At 46.2% G+C, this 15,601-nt stretch overlaps 1 long non-coding RNA gene across 2 annotated transcripts in view; it reads left to right on the top strand.

Annotated features, from left to right (window-relative positions):
- Nucleotides 1–9,447: 9,447 nt before the first annotated feature.
- LOC143837757 (uncharacterized) overlaps nt 9,448–15,601 on the top strand; it is a 235,497-nt gene continuing 229,343 nt past the window's right edge. Inside the window, exon 1 of one of the 2 annotated variants that reach the window (XR_013231079.1) lies at nt 9,448–9,522. This is a non-coding gene — a long non-coding RNA (uncharacterized LOC143837757). The remainder of the gene's footprint in view (nt 9,523–15,601) is intronic. The other variant, XR_013231077.1, reaches the window with a different exon arrangement.

Here is a 15,601-nt window from a genome sequence, read left to right as displayed (position 1 = left end):
CCTGATTGATCTCTAAAAGCTTGAGATGAATCAGTTGGTTGTCATCAGCTTTCAGCTTTCCCTCTTAGCCCACATGGTCACATGTTTACAGAAAAGCTAGGCATAATAATGGAACAGTTTGGAGTATAAATGAAAAAAACACGCCCGTTGAACTGACTATGACTGAATATGAGTTAAAACACCATGTGCCTGCTCTGGGGTGGCACGCTGGTCATGGGTTTTGTCTGCACCAAGCCTGCTAGAGAGTTTTTCTCAGTGATAAGAAGGCTATTGCATTTTAACCTCCAGAAAGACATAACAGAACACGCTAATGCATACTGTGACTTATTTGTGAAGCATTTAATGAATAAAATCCCTTGTATCTGCTCCAACTTGTGGATTCCATGGGTTTGGCAGCTCATTCATGGAACATCATCAGAGCATAGGAGAAGTAAAACCTACCACTTCTACCATCAACCTTTGCCCACTTTTGGCTCATTTAATCTTGCTGTGTGTATATATGTGTATAACTGGTTGGATCCTGGAAATAGTGAATATTTCACTGATGGGAATGGGGTGCCATTCTAACTTTCCTGTAGCAGCTGGTAGAGAAACTGTCTCCTGAAAAAGCCACCCCCCCACCCTAGTAATTGCATCAGGCAGTATAAAAACAAATTAAGTTAATTAAAAAGTTGCTAATCTCCAGCCTTTAGTTGACAGCTGCCCTGACCTGGATGACCCAGGCTGCATGCCCTGCGGCCAGTAAGTTGCCCTGGCCTCTTTAAACTTAGTGAACTTAGTGGGGAGTGAGCTGCCTCCTGGGGCAGCCTCTGCATGCCTTCTGGAGGGGTGGTGTTGGAGGCCCAGAAATGCCCCCCTGCTGTCCCTTTGAGATGCAGGGCAGCCAGGAAAAGCCCATGCCCTGGGAACGTTTATTCATGAGTAAGTCATGGCCTTCAGTCTGGTATGGCCCTCCTTGGTAGTTTAGCCCCAATCAGGAGGGAGCTCTTGGCCAGGAAAGCCTAATAAGGAACCAACTCTCTACCTCCAACTTTCTGCCAGTTTCAGAAGTTTGCTGGGTGGTCTGCTGCCAGTACATTGTCCTGGCCTCTTCCAACTCAGAGGACATGAGAAAGGGGGTGAGCAAGCCACCTCCTGGTGCAGCCTCTGTGCACCTTCTGGAGAAGAAGCTATGGAAGGTCCATAGAATCATAGAATCATAAAGTTGGAAGGGGCCATACAGGCCATCTAGTCCAACCCCCTGCTCATCTTAGGATCAGCCCAAAGCATCCTAAAGCATCCAAGAAAAGTGTGTATCCAACCTTTGCTTGAAGACTGCCAGTGAGGGGGAGCTCACCACCTCCTTAGGCAGCCTATTCCACTGTTGAACTAAGAAATGCCTTCCCCGAGACACAGGTTAGTGAGGAAAAGCCTCTGCTCTGAAAATGTTTATTCCTGAGTAAGTCATGTGAGGTTTCCAATTTGCAATCTTAGAAGGGAGTAATACTTTGGGTGTAACCATCACAGGCAATTGCAGCAGCGAAAATAGTGCTGATGTGGGTAGGACTGGGAAGACTTTTCCTTTCCATATAGATACCATTTTGGAATTGCTGCAGTCTTTCCAAGACCATCACAGCAAAGCAAATTTGTGACCAGTGGCATGGAAGATGAGAAAACTGTAGCCAGGACACAAAAGCACCATGAGGAACACATGGAACAGGGAGATTGTTCCCAGTAGCACCTTCCCAGTAGAAGAGTTGGTTTTTATACCCTCTTTTTCACTGCCCAATGAAGTCTCAGAGTGGCTTATGAGGTAGGTGAGGCTGAGAGAGCTCTGGGAGAAACCGCTTTGTGAGAACAGTTTCTAACAGGACTGTGATGAGCCCAAGGTCACCTAGCTGGCCAAAGGTCACCTAGAATGTGGAAGAGTAGGGAATTGAATCCAGTGTGCCAAGTTAGAAGTCGCTGCTCTTAACCACTACACCAAGCTGTATACATTGTCATTGCCTTAAAGGGATGTAGCTAGAATACAGGCAGAAGAAACTTGCAGGAGGATGGTGTAAGTCTTTTTTTGATTTGCTCATTGACTATTATGAGATTATTTTCCTTTACATTTAGACCTTCTTGCCAATGGCTTCTCAGAGCAATCCAAGGAGGGATACACTCAGGTATTTCCTACATGGAGAGATCGCTGTGTGGTTAATATTTGTAATTTGAGAAGGGAGGAATGCTTTTGTCTTCTGTGTTCTCTCTCTGTGTGTAGAAGGGAGTGCTAAGCAGCCCCCCACCTCCATCCCAAGCAACTCTTTCCTCCAGGGGAAGCGATCTTTGGAGATGAGCCCCAAGTCCCACCTGGAGGCTGATATCCCTGATCCTCCCTGGGGTACAGTGCCACAGAGACCTCTGCGCCCAGGCAGCCCTTTTCTCCAGGGAAACTGATTTCTGCAGCTTGGAGAGGAGCTTTTATTCTGTGGGTTCTCCAGGTCTTACCTGGAGGCTGGCATCCCTGAACACTGGCACAATGTCACAGAGACCCCCCTTCCCAAGCAGCCCTTTCCTCCAGGGGAACTGATCTCTGCAGTCTGGAGAGGAGCTTTCATTCTGGGGGTTCTCCAGCTGGAACCTGGAGATCCCACTTCTGGGGTTTCTTGAACCTTGAGGAATACTTCAGGGGTTATTCAATGGTAAGAATGTTGAGAAAAGTTGACATAGAGGCAGTAATTGAGAAACTCTCTGTAAGTTCTTTTCCAACCAATGTTACATTTGATTTATTATAAATTATTAAATTTATTTCCCGCTACTCCCGAGACCGGCTCGTGGTGGGTTAAAAATGTCTGATAAAACCCTCAATAAAACCCCATTAAAAAACCAGGACAAAACCATAGAACAAAACTGGCACAAACATGGTGGAATTCCACAATCATCCAATCTCAACCATCCTCTAGTGAGGGTAGAAAGAGGGGCCAAGATACTAATGGCCTAACACTGGGGGTGACCCCAAACCAATCTTCCTCACTGCCCTGGCCTCAACCATAGACCTGGTGGAAGAGCTTCATTTTGCAGACCCTGCAGAATGCCAGAAGCTCCCGCAGGTCCTGCAGCTCTCCTGGGAGCTCATTTCATCAGGTAGGGGCCAGGACTGAGAAAGCCTTGGCCCTGGTTGAGGCCAAGCATGCTTCCCAGCATGCTTCCCCAGGGCTGGGAAGGACCAGTAGCTTTGAATCCGCAGAGTGTAAGGCTCTGTGAGAGGCATAGTGTGACAGGCTGTCCCTCAGATATGTGGGTCCCAGACCATGGAGGGCCTTAAAGGTCAAAACCTGGAACCAGATCCAGGCAGCAACTGGCAACCAAAGCAGCTGCCTCAGCACAGACTGGATAAGGGCCCTCCATGGTGTTTTTGTGAGGACCCTAGCAGCCGCATTTTGTACCAGCAGCAATTTCTGGATCAAGGACAAGGGCAGGCCCACGTAGAGCTAGTTACAGAAATTTGTTCTGGAGGTGACCATCGCATGGCTCACTGTGGCCAGGTGATATTGATATTGAACTGAAGAATGTACACACCAATAGGTTTTCAGTTTTTCAAGCAAATGTTGCCATCAATTAAATATTTTCATTGAAGGAAGAAACTGTGAAAAGTTAATGAATTATTTGATGATGTTTATTACTGCCATGTAGCATTTATCTTTGTTTCCCACTCTGTGTTTCCCACCTGGAGCCTGGCATCCTTGTACTTTCATGGGCCAGAGAGGTCTCCCTCCCAAGTAGCCCTTTTATCCAGGGGGACCCATCTCTGTTGCCTGGAAATGTTATGCAAGTCCAGCAAATCCCCAGGTCCCAACTGGAGACTGGCATCTTGAAATGTCTCTCCGGCACAGTGCCATGGAGTTCACCCCTTCCAAGCAAGCCCTTTCATCTCCAGGAGCCGGGGTTGGATACTACAAACTGCCACCACAATGGTGTTCACAGAGGCAGACATTTCTTGCCCTCCCCCTTTCTCCTGCAATCTCCTGAGATCTCTGAAAAGCTGAGGAGGGGGGAGCCAGCTAAAACAGTCTCAGCCTTTCTCTGCCATCAACGTTACTTCCTTTGCTGTAAGAACCCACTTCTCAGGTCTCCCTCTCTTTCTCTCTCTGCTTTTTGTCCATATAGATCTTGCAACCTCCAGCACCAGATTCTCAGTAAGTATTATTATTATTATTTATTAGATTTATTTCCTGCCACTCCCCGTAGGCTCGTGGCGGGTCACAATAGTCTTATCCCCATTAAAATACCCATTAAAAGACTTTAAAAACAATCCCAACATGGCGGAAGCTCTCATTATTCCTACCCCTGCTATAAGAGCGGCAGGGAGGCTGGGGAGGAGATCTAACTTACTAGGTAGGTATCCGAGGGAAGATAGGAAACATCTAGATCTGTGCATTGCTTCCACTTCTGCTTCACACAATCCAGTCTTCTGAAATCACAACTCATAAAATGCTAATAAACCTTTTCATATGAGATCCAGGGTATGGTGACTTCAAATACTGGCAAGCATTATACTGCCTCAGACCTTTCCATTACCCTGCCCCAACAGGATAGGATAGGGCTTGATTTTGTGGTGTTTGTTTAAAGTGTCTTCAATCTATAACTGCCAAAGTGCTTTGAAACTAGATCATGTTTGGAAACCTGCTGCCAAAATGTGCCTCAGAATACCACAGGGATGGAAAATGAGATAAATGAGTAATCTTTACTTAGCAGAAGTGTGTGAATTTTGTTTTCCATGTTCCATCTAATATTATATAGGCTAGTCAGGGCACAGAGTAATTTAAAGTTACGAATAATGTTTGGCATCTATACAGTACATTTCAAAGTGTTCAAAATGGATCACATTTATTATGTAAAAATCTTTACAGCGTTCTTGAGAGACAGACCAATATTGTGACTCTGATATTGCAGATGGAGCACTGAGGCAAAGAAACGAAAAGCTTTTTCATTGGGTTGCCAGGCTTGCTGATTGCTGATTGTCACAGTTTAGTTGAGAACCTGGCCATTGGCTTGTGTGTCTGCCTAACACACCACCAGCTGCCTTGCCAAGCTTGCTGGAGGTAGGAGCTGCCTGGGCATGGTAGTTCCCTAGATTTCTCATCCTGGGGGACTTCAATGTCCATTCGGATTCATCATCCCCAGATCATGGCTCAGACCTGGTGTTGGCCATGGCGACACTAGGGTTCTCGCAGTTTGTTGCTGGACCCACTCACCAGGTCCTTGACCTGATCTTTGGGGCTGGGGTAGAGTTGGATCTGATGGCTGTCAATCCCATCCCATAGTCCGACCAATCCCATCCCATAGTCCGACCTGAAGGCCCTCTGACATAGAATATTCCCTTCAAAGCAGCCATTTTCTCCAGGGGAAGCTATATAATCCATACTTCTGCTTGAATGACAATTTCATCTATTCCATCCTTTGACAGATGACCTCCTGCAAGACCCTCAGGATATTCCCAGCAGTCCACCAATTGACAGGAGTAGGATTTGAGGAGTGCAGTGCAGCTGTGGCATGAAGGAGGAAGGTAGGAAAGTTCCATGTATAAGATTCAGTCCTCTTAGTTTTCTGAATCCATTTTCTGCTGACCTCTCTTGTGTATTTGAAGCCTTGTGACAGGCTGAGTTCTGTAGTTGAACCTCTGGTACTTTGCATGGGCCCTTCTTAGCTCTGGTTGAAGACTGCAGAAAGAGCATTTTCTTGGGAATCTGATTATTTTTCTTAGTGAAACTGGCTATCAAGTGTTACCAAAATTAATAAAGTGAGAGAGACATTGCCTTGTATTGGAAGAAGCCAGTAATTAAACAAAAATAAAAGGGGGAGCCGGGTAGTGAGGGAAGATAAGCATAATAAAGTCAGAATGGAATGAAGGAGTCTGGAATGCCCTTCCTTGACCTCTACCATCAGGGCAAGAGAAATGAGCTTCTTAATGTCTGAGTTTTGTTAAATTTAATCTGTGTAATGCCTGCTGCATTCCCTCAAGGGAATTAGAGATCTGACTTGTATGCAATGTTCTCGCATTAAACTGTTCTGTCAATATCACAATGAGCTATGGGGAATATTAGTGCTGGTTGTTCTTCTGCCTTTGATGAAGGGGCCAGAAATCACCAGTTTCATTAATATATTAAGGAAGAAAGTAACGTAAGAGTAAACAATGTATTTATTTTCCCTGAATGACTGGGCTGTTCTCAGTTGTTGCTTTCCTCCCCTGCCATTTCCCACTACTAGAAATAAAAGGACAAGAAAAATTAACTTGGGTATATGAAAGAAAATTTTTACATGAAGTAGAATGAATTCCAAATTTGTCTCATGTTCAAGTTTACTAGGAGCTTTCCCATTCTCAAGGTGGGCTCCTAAATTGAGATATGCTGTCTTTGGAAATTTTTAGAAGGAAATTTTATTTGCCAGGGCTTTTAACAGACTAAAGACTGCAAATATTTTTTGTGACGAGGGAAGGTTATGTGAGGTATTATGTTACGTATTTTCAGTCACTTGTTTTTAAACTGATTTCTAAGCTGCCCTGGGCCACAAGGAAAAACAGATTGTAAATATTTAAATAAATAAATGGCACAACTGTAAAGCCTGTTTTGTTTTTTAAAATCATAACAGGGTGGGGAAGGGGAGAGAAGTCTTAGGGTAGGGTGGTGTATCCCATTTTATGATGGGTAATTTTGCCTATGAAAGCAAAGAGTGTGATAAAGTAATGGTTAAGCTTCTCTTGTTTTGTGTTCTTTTCTTTTTGTGCATTTTCACAACTTTAGAAGAAGTCATGGCACCAAAACCTTGGATCTCTCTTTCCATCTGTATCCTTCAGCAGATGAAGATGTTTTCATTTCACAAAATCACAGAATCACAAAGAGCTGGAAGAAACCACAAGGGGTCATCCAGTCCAGCCTTCCACCTTCTCAGGGATTTAAAGATCACACACTCCTGACAGGTGCTCCAAAGATCTTCCAATGAAGGAGGCTCCACCCCCTCCAAGGCAGCACATTCCATCTACAAACAGCCCTCACTGTCAGAAAATTATTTTAAATATTTAAGTGGAACCTCCTTTCCCATAATTTGAATCCATTGCTCCTAGTCCTTGTTTCTAATGCTGCAGTGAACAAGTTGACCCCACTTTCAACATTTCCACCTTTTACATGTTTAAACACAGCTATCATATCATCCCTTGCCCTCCTCTTCTTCAAGATACAAATACCCAATTCTCTCAATCTTTGCCTGTAATGCCTGGATTCCAGCCCCTCAGCCATCCCAGTTGCTCTTCTATGAACACATTCGAACGTGGTAATATACTTCTTGAACTGCAGTGCTCAGAATTATTGGTTAACTATTATGGATGAGGCATGGATTCAGACTCTCAGAACTTCAAGTTTTAAAAGGAATAATCTTTCCTGGAAAGATTACACATAATATATATATTATATTCATCTGCTTCAGTCTTCTTACTGAAGCAGTGCATGGAAGGTTAAAAGTAGTTACAAAGAAAACACATTGCAAGCCCTTATAGCTGACTTTGCAACAGGACCACATGTCCACACATCAGTTGATGGAGAGAGCTGAAAGCTTAATGGGGGATTCTTTCCTCCTTGCAAGCAGACATCATTCTCTTCCTGAAAAAAGAGGAAGTGGACCATGGGGCCCTGCTCAAACAAAGAGATTTCTCCAGCCATGTGCTAGGGATTCTTCCATTGCAATTCCAGCTGTGGCCATCCAGAGTCACTAGTGAACAACTTAGCATAATAACTTTACCACAAGATTTCAGGGTTGCTTTCACCAAATTACTTGCTGATTGCAATTCCAATAGTTTTCAACTGAATCTTTAAAATTTTAACTGTATTTTAAATTGTTTAATGTCTACTACTTTGTGGACTCTGTTTGGGTGGAAAGGTGACATAAATACATTCTAGTAGACAAATCTGTAAACTTACCAGTCTCTGCAGGACTGGTAAAAATAAAGGAGTAATGCCTATGTGGGAGGAGAAAGTGGCGGGGTGAGTCTGGGATAAAAACCCAAAGGGGCCAATCGGGAGCCATGAAGCGGCTCCTGATTGGCTCCTCTGAATGTCAGTCCAGGGACAAGGGGTCAATCGGGAGCCGTGCAGTGCACGGCTCCTGATTGGCCTCTTGGCCCGTCCCATACGCTCCGCCCCTGCTTATGGGAGGGGGTCGGCCACTGGAGGCTTTGCCATGCCCCAAAGAGCAGGCGCGGTGGGCCTGCTCCTTTGTCTGCCTCGAAGCCAGGGACACGGGCACGAGGGGGGCGGGGGAGAAAGTCTTTGGGCCTCCTTTGCCCCTGAACCCATGGACTCGGCTGGAAGGGGGGCAGGTGGTGGAGGCTTCAGCGTGGGGCTTGGAGCAGCTGTGTCTTAGATGTGGCGGGGCTGCTCTGAGCCCCATGCTGAAGACAAGGACTCGGGCAGGGGACGAGAAGGGGGGCCAGGAGGCCCTCCCGTGGCCAGCCACCCACCTACTAGGTCCCACTGTATTGCGCCTATAGCGGGCCTGAAACCCTAGTAAAGGAATAAAGAAAGAACATATAAGGAGAGACTATTCTTGTTTTTGATAGTATTAAGGTTATTGTATTGCCTTTGGATAGGTTTCTTTTTCTGAGATTGTATAGACTTTGAAGCCATCCTAATAATCTTGTTATACCTTTTAAATAAAACAAACTCTTATGTAAATGTGCCCATGCACATAAATTCCAACATCCATAGACTGCCATCAGAAAAAAAATCTGATAATTTCTATAAAGCACACAACTGTTTCTTCTAACCTGCTATTGAGATAGATCAAGTCGGGTAGCTGTGTTAGTCTGTCTGTAGTGGTAGAAAAGAGTCCAGTTGCACCTTAAAGACTTAAGAAAACGTGTGTTGGGGCTCATACAAAAGTTTATACTTGAAGGCATTACTGGACTCTTACTCTTTTCTACTTCTAATCTGCATATTTGGGAAAATATTATTCTCATTTAAGAAAAACTCTCCTTTCTTTTTCACTTCTTTAACAAAAACAGATAAAACACTTCAAGATGAAACCAGTTTGTGGGGGGAAAATATTGCATTTAAAGAATGCATTTTTGGGGAAAACTTTGTAGTCAGATCATAATGTGCACATTTGTCTCTTTGATCTAATATAGTGGTTTAAAACTTCATGCCTCCAGGCATCCCTTTACACATCAGCTTGGAAGAAGAACAACTTTGTGTCTTCCATGGAACTCCTCCAAATAGTAGAGGATTTGGCAGAGTGTTCTAGGAGACATACTGAAGTCTCTGAGGGTCCTAGCCCTAAGACTAATGAATCCTCCTTACCTTTATTATCGTTGGAATGCAATCCGAAGTGGGAACCCACAAGGACTTGTGAGAGGCATCTCATCCTCCCTCCCCCCCCCACTCCCTCTTTCCCTTTCCTGGAAGTCCCCATAGCCTCACCTCTTTTCCTTCTTCTTTCTCTCCTTCTAGGGTTGCCAGGTTCTCTCCTGCTCGGGATTCTGTTGGAATCACAATGGATCTCCTAACTACAGAGGTCAGTTTCCTTTAGGGTTGCCAGTTCTAAGTTTGAAAATTCCCAGAGATTTTTGGGTGGAGGCTTGGGAGAGCGTGGTTTGGGAGGGGAAGCAGCATAAGCAGAGTACAATGCCTATATTGGTACTCCATCCACCCACCATCCTTGCTGCTCTTCCCACCAACATTCCAACAGGTGGGTGCTGGGCTTGCTGGCTTGGCAGGAGGGGGGCACTGATTTGGGGTGGTGGGTTTGCACAACTTAGAGGAGGAATCCCATCATCCCCCCTTTCTTGCCAGGCATCACAGCCTGAGTTGGTTACCCCTGAGACCAATGCGGATCCTGGGCTGAGCTGCGGAACCACTACTACTAGGCCATACCACTGCCAGTCCCAGTGCAGCCCCCAGGTTGCAACACTGTCACCAGTTCCACTGCATCTTCCAGGTTGTTGCTGGGCCCATCATGGAACTTGGGCTGCCCTCAACCCTCACGTTTGCAGAAAAATCTGTTTAGTGCAAGTATGGCTCTAATCCATAGATTTCGGTACATTCGGTACAGGCACATTTGGGAAATAATGTAGACATGACTTCAGTGCAGATGTAATACTGTGTGCAATTTGGGAGACCTCACTTCACAAAGGATGTGGACAAAATTGAGAGGGTGCAGAGAAGAGCAACAAGGATGATCCAGGGGACATGAAGAAAGGCTGGGAGACTTGGGAATGTTCAGCCTGGAGAAGAGGAGGTAGAGAGGGGACATGATTGCAGTTTTATGTATTTGAAAGGTTGTCACTTGGAGGAGAGCAGGGAGTCGTTCCTTTTGGCATTAGAAGACAGACCCACAGTAATGGGTTTAAACTACGTGTAGAATGGTACCGGCTAGATATCAGGGATTTTTTTTCATGGTCAGAGTAGTTCAGCAGTAGAATTGGCTGTGTAAGGAGGCGTTGAGCTCCCCCTCACTTGACAGTCTTCAAGCAGCGGCTGGACAGATACTTATTATGGACGCTTTAGGTCGATCCTGTATTGAGCAGGGATTTGGACAGATGGCCTGTATAGCCACTTCAATTCTAGAGTTCTATGATTCTATAGCACAGTGGAGCAGATGATAGCAATTATTCACTTATGATGAGCAGTGATATGGAGGGAAGGGTAACACCTTGACAGTATGCATCATGGCACTGTGGAGAGGAGGCTGCTGGATCAAATACATGCTGGCTAATGGCTGATGTGGTCAGTAGTGGGATGTTAGAGTCTCAGTTGAAGATGTGGGAAACCCTCATTATGGTTTCCACTTGGCCATGAGACTTGTTTGGGTGATCTTGGGCCAATCAGTCTGTTTGACTAACCTCTCTCACAAGGTGAAATGGGACAGAGACAACCATGTCTGCTGCCCCAAGCTCCTTGGAAATGTAATAGACGGATAGCTGTGGCTCACACTGCTGGTTAGTCAGTGGTTGTACACATTCATGATATCCAGGAATCCCTTGCCTCACAACATCAGGTCATTGCATCAGATCTCCTCCCTCCCTCCCACGGCACACTCAGCAGCAGTGGCTGGTCATTCTTTCTCTCCCTCCTCCCAGGGTACCATACTTATGACTATGTCTTGTGGCTTTTCTTGAGGCCGAAGTCAAATTAATCATTAATCATTTGTAATGTGCATTCCTTGGGATCCAAATGCAGTCCTGCCAGTGCAACAAATCTGGAGCTTGCAAATATATTTCCTTAGAGGGTTTCTGGTTAATATCCAACAATGGACTTTCTAAAACCATGTTGAGGGTCCACGTAGTTTTGGCTGAAATCCTCTTTTGCAGTCCTGTGCTAGCCTAACCACTTAGCAGATGTTAACCCTGCTGGATAATTGACAGTTGTATGGCACCAATGCTTATTTTCTGAGCAGCTCCTTTTTTGCTTGTGCAAACAGATCTTCTGGTTTATCGCTGGATTGGATTTCAGCTATCACCTTCCACTGAAGGGAGTTATAATAGAGGTCACAATTTGGAGCAAGAAAATATAGCATCAGAAAAGCCAACGTTTTGTCTCACAAGGTTTTGATTTAGTAGAAACGTGAACCTTTCTCACCACACGGGAACCTTTCCCAACCACCTGGGTCTACAAATGTGATGGTTTGATAAGAAAACTTATGATATTAAGTGGATCAGTTAGTTAATTTGCCCTTCACAAGCTTGCAAGTGTTCACTGGGACCAATTCCACACAAGGGAATGGCTCCCAGGACAGCCTCTCATAGAATCATAGAATCACAGAATCATAGAATCATAAAGGTAAAGGTAAAGGTATCCCCTGTGCAAGCACCGAGTCATGTCTGACCCTTGGGGTGACGCCCTCTAGCGTTTTCTTGGCAGACTCAATACGGGGTGGTTTGCCAGTGCCTTCCCCAGTCATTACCGTTTACCCCCCAGCAAGCTGGGTACTCATTTTACCGACCTCGGAAGGATGGAAGGCTGAGTCAACCTTGAGCCGGCTGCTGGGATTGAACTCCCAGCCTTATGGGCAAAGCTGTCAGACGGCTGCCTTACCACTCTGCGCCACAAGAGGCTCATCATAGAATCATAGAAACATAGAATCTGTAAACTGTGTTCTGCAGTATAAATAAAAGGCTAAGGGGTGTGGGGATAGGCTCAGTTCGGGATGGGGTGGGCCAACAATTGGCCCTTGGCCCCGGACTGACAAGCAGAGGGGCCAATCCAGAGGCACGTGCAGCCAGGGGCCAAGGGGCCAATCCGATTGGGCCCTCACCAGGTGCAGGGTCAATCTGGAGACATTGCTGCCAGTCTGCTCCTGACCACCAAAGGGAGAGGAGGTCAGTAGGGCTGCCAAGGGGATGAGAAGACAGGCTGCCCCAGCCCTTTTTGCCCCAAGGCTGTCCTAACTGTCATGTCCAACTGCAAATTGCCTCAGAACCCTGACAGAGCTGGCTGGAGGCTGGTGAGTGCGCTCCCTCCCCTTCCTTTCAGGCCTGTTGGGAAGGAGCCTCTGACAGGCCCTGACTAAGGGGAGGAAGGCATTTCTGACAGCAACGCAGAGGAGTCTGAGGGCATGGGAGTGGGCATTCCTTTTGAGGGGTGGGAATGTCCCCTTCTGCCAAACAGTCGGCTGACAGGGAGGCCACAGAAAAGCTCCTTTTCACTTAAAATACTGCTGTGGATGGCCATGTTGCTGGAGGGAAGAAACAGCCAAGCAACTCTCTGCAGATTTGAGACCTACCACACAGGGTTGTTGTGCAGGTGAAACTGGAAGGTGTTGCAGGGGATCTTTTGCCTCCTGTTTCATCTGCACAACAACCCTGTGCAGTAGACCTCAAGTGACTCAACTCCACAACAACCTGCGTGGGAGGCCTTAAATGTTTCTTCTCCTCAACCGTGTCCAAACTCCATAGGAGCCCTTTCTGCCTGGGCAGCTGATCTTTATACTCTGCAGATGAGCTGTAATTCCAGGAGCTGTCCAGGCCCAACCCTGGGTTGGAGATATTCCGGGAGGTTTGGAGGAGGGCCTTAAAATCATACAATGCCTCAGAGTCCGGCCTCCAAAGTAGCAATTTTTGCCTGCAGAGCTGATCTTTAAAATCTAGAGATGAGCAGCAATCTAGAGAGGATGGTAGAGGCTCACAGACTGTGGTTGGGGTGGAGTGGTGCGGATGTGTCCCTCCTGGGCAATGGGCTTTGGCCAGCCCTTACCAGCAACTGTTTGTATTTTAAGGTGCAGAGAGACAGACAGACCAATATCAATCCTGCGAGTCTGGAAAGTTCAGGAAGATCTAAATAAAGAATATTTGCAGCCTGAAACTGTAAATAGTGAACAAGTAAATGGCTGGAGAGACATGGGAACTAAAGTGACTTTTTCTAAGCTTGGCCTGGTAAATAAAAACTCCTATGAACACAAAGACATAAGTGGCCCAGAATGTCAAGTGTAGTTAGCTTTACAGGAAAGTAGACAGTGAGACTTTGGGGAAAACTAGGTGATCCACCTTTATTAGGCAACGACTTGGCCTTGCAGACAACAACAGGGACTGCAGTTGCCAGCAGTAGGTCTCAGGCTTCAGAAGGGTAGCCATCACCAGCCAAACAACCAAGTGGATTGTGGGACCATGTGTATTCTTTTTGAAGGGGTGCATGAGAGGGGGGGGAGAGCTTTCCCTTCAGCCTAACTACCTAGATATGAGCTGTACTTCCAGGGGATTCTCGGACCCCACCTGGAGGCTGGCTTCCCTAAACCTCAGGGGGATGCAATGCTACACAGTCACCCCTCCAAAGTAGCCATTTTTGCCTGCAGAGCTGGTCTGTATAGTCTGGAGATGAGCAGCAATTCCAGGCCCCACCTGGAGGATGGCAGTCCCTGGGCTGATCACATTCCTTGAATTCTGAAAGTGGTGCCTCAGACGTGTGTAATGCCCCCACAGCTACCTAGCACCCCTGACATATTTTAGGTCAAGAAAACATTGCAGAGAGAAGGTAAGGTTGCCATGTTGGTGTAGATTCATCTTCTGGAATTCCACACTACCTAGGTGTGCATAAACCTGACTAAGGTCAAGACTGCTGTGCACAGAAGGACCTCCTCTTAGGGTTGCCATCTTCCAAGTGAGGCTCTCTAACCCACCACCCTCACTGAGACTCTGCTATGGGGAGAGGAAGGGAAAACAATTGGAAACTGCTTTGAGACACCTGAATCCTGCTGGGTCACTGCGACCCATTCCCAGTTCTCTCAGACCTTTCACAGCCCCACATCCCTCACAGGTTGTCTATTGTGGAGAGATGAAGGGAAAAGGTGTTTGTAAACCACTTTGAGACTCCTTTGGGTAGTAAACAGCAGGGTACAAATATACAGCTCTTCCTCTTCTAAGGAGCAGCCGTGAAAGAAGCATTTGGCCATATAACATTTTATCAACAGTAAAAAAAATGGAGACAGAAGAAGCAGGGTTGACACCTGTGTACTGTGACTACCCCATGTGTATTAGGGCAGGGGGACAAGAAGGGAAATGATGTTGAATGCAGAACTGGGAGGAATTGGTTGCCATGTAATTTCCCCCTAAGAAGCGTCTCCAGTCTGATTTCACCTTCTCATATCTGAAGTTATGGCTCTGGAAAGCGCATCTGTAACCACTATGCCGCAATTCCCAAAGATCAGTCCTCTCCCATACTCAATGAACATTCCACATCACAGGTTCTTGACACCCATATCTCCACACCCATGCCCTCATTTGTCACCACGCCACCACAAAGTCCCACACAACACACATTCAACCCCATGCCCTTACAGACTGGACAACTCCTCCCCTTCCTCTTCCCACTGCCAAGCTCTAGTGCACATTGTATTCCTGGATACAACGAGCTTTGCCTCTAGTCATAGAATAATAGAATTGGAAGGGATCTCATGGGTCATCTAGTCCAACCCCCTGCACTATGCAGGACACTCATATTCCAATCGCTCATCTACTGTAACCTGCCACCCCTTTGCCTTCACAGAATCAGCCCCTCCATCAGATGGCTATCTAGCCTCTGTTTAAAAATTTCCAAAGATGGAGAATCTACCACCTCCCGAGGAAGCCTGTTCCACTGAGAAACCACACTAACTGTCAGGAACTTCTTCCGGATGTTGAAATGGAATTTCTTTTGAATTAATTTCATCCCATTTGTTCTGGTCTGTCCCTCTGGGGCAAGAGAGAACAATACTGCTCCATCCTCTATATGGCACCCTTTTAAATACTTGAAGATGGTTATCAGATCCCCTCTCAGTCGTCTCCTCTCTAGGCTAAACAGACCAAGCTCCCCCAGCCTTTCTTCATATGTCTTGGTCTCCAAACCCCTCACCATCTTTGTTGCCCTCCTCTGGACACGTTCCAGTTTGTCAACATCCCTCTTCAATTGGGGTGCCCAAAACTGAACACAGTACTCCAAGTGAGGGCGAACCAGAGCAGAGTAAAGAGGTACCATCACCTCCCGTGATCTGGACACGATACTCTGTTTGATACAGCCCAAAATCCCATTTGCCTTTTTAGCCACTGAGTCACACTGCTGACTCATGTTCAATGTATGGTCTACTAAGACTCCTAGATCCTTTTTGCACATGCTACTGCCAAGAC

This window comes from Paroedura picta, chromosome 1, assembly GCF_049243985.1.
Source record: "Paroedura picta isolate Pp20150507F chromosome 1, Ppicta_v3.0, whole genome shotgun sequence".
Lineage (NCBI taxonomy): Eukaryota > Metazoa > Chordata > Lepidosauria > Squamata > Gekkonidae > Paroedura > Paroedura picta.
This window is presented reverse-complemented; position numbering and strand designations above follow the sequence as displayed.